Consider the following 1,442-nt stretch of genomic DNA (forward strand, 5'->3'; position numbering starts at 1 on the left):
ATAAAAAGAACAATACACAAAAAAAAAAAAAAGACAAATCTGAAAGAAAAACAAAGAAGTATGGAGGCTTCAAATGAATAAGTTTATTTTATTTTAAATTCTAATTTTATTTGTCATTTACTCCTTAGATCACCACAAAATACAAATTAATCCATCAAGCAAAAATAACCCACCAACCCAACACAAACGAGTACTCATCGCGGAGAAAATGATCTTGTTGTTGCTCCAGTAGCGTGAGTTTTAAATACTAACCTATATTTATTTCTTTTGTTAAATTATATTTACCATTATAATATATTTTTAGTTCTAATGTCAAATTTATTCTATAGTTTTATTAGAAACATTTTTATAAGGAAAAGAAAGACACAAGAAGAGCTAGGAAAATAATAAGTCTCCAAATTCTAGTACTATTCTTCAAAATTTATTGTGCTATAGGAAATAATTTATGTGCTTTGTAGATGACAAAAGAAAGATGATCAAGTTGTAAAGAAAGAAAAACAGACAACACCAAGATGATGCAACTAATATGTAAGTTAATTATTTAATAACTAAATTATATACTCTATTGAATTTTTTTCTGCTTTTATTTAATAAAATTTTCTGTTTTGCATATTGCAACAACAAGATAATCCTTTGGATTGTTAATGTTGTAAGAGTGAGAGTGTATGAAATTAGTCTCACATCAAAAAAAGTAAGGAAGAGTGAGGAGTTTATAAGATGAGAAACTCATTAACTTATTACCTTAAAGTTTTGAGTTGGATATAGTGTCTTCTCATTTTATGTTCTCTCATTTGAGTCTCTACGGTGGTCGAAAACTCTCCAAAGTCTCTTCAAATTTACATTAAAACGTTTGCTTTTCTTTAATAAATTTGTCTGTTTTGCAAATTTTAACATTTAGATAATCCTTCTTCCCATCACGCCCAGATATTTGACTCTAGATGTAAGTTAATTTATCATATTTATGTTAAAAGTAAAAAATGAGATTTGAATCCAAATTTATAATATGAAAGTATTAGTGTATTACTAGTCAATCACTAGATCAATAGGTGCAGTATTATTAAATCCTCTCACATGAAATTTCGAAATTTTCGAAATTAATTAGGAGTCAATACTCCTGTTGATTACCAAATTAGATGGGTCTTAATTTTATTTACCTTGCTAATTAGAGTATTGATACTCTTGCATGCATACTACTAGGTTTGAGTTTTATGAATAATTTTGTTGTGCATTATTGTTATAGTGTTGAGTTCATTTCTTTTGATTAATGAAATATAATTAAACTATTTTCTCCAAAGAAAGTATTAATTGAATCTAATTGGTTTCTTAAATTAACTAACATCCATCTTGGTCAATAACTCAAGATTTTTATTGAAAACCAGTTTAATTTAATTTACATGGATTAGCGATGTCCAATAACACACGAGTCAATTTATTTTCTTAAA

Source organism: Arachis ipaensis, chromosome B04 (genome assembly GCF_000816755.2).
Source record: "Arachis ipaensis cultivar K30076 chromosome B04, Araip1.1, whole genome shotgun sequence".
NCBI lineage: Eukaryota > Viridiplantae > Streptophyta > Magnoliopsida > Fabales > Fabaceae > Arachis > Arachis ipaensis.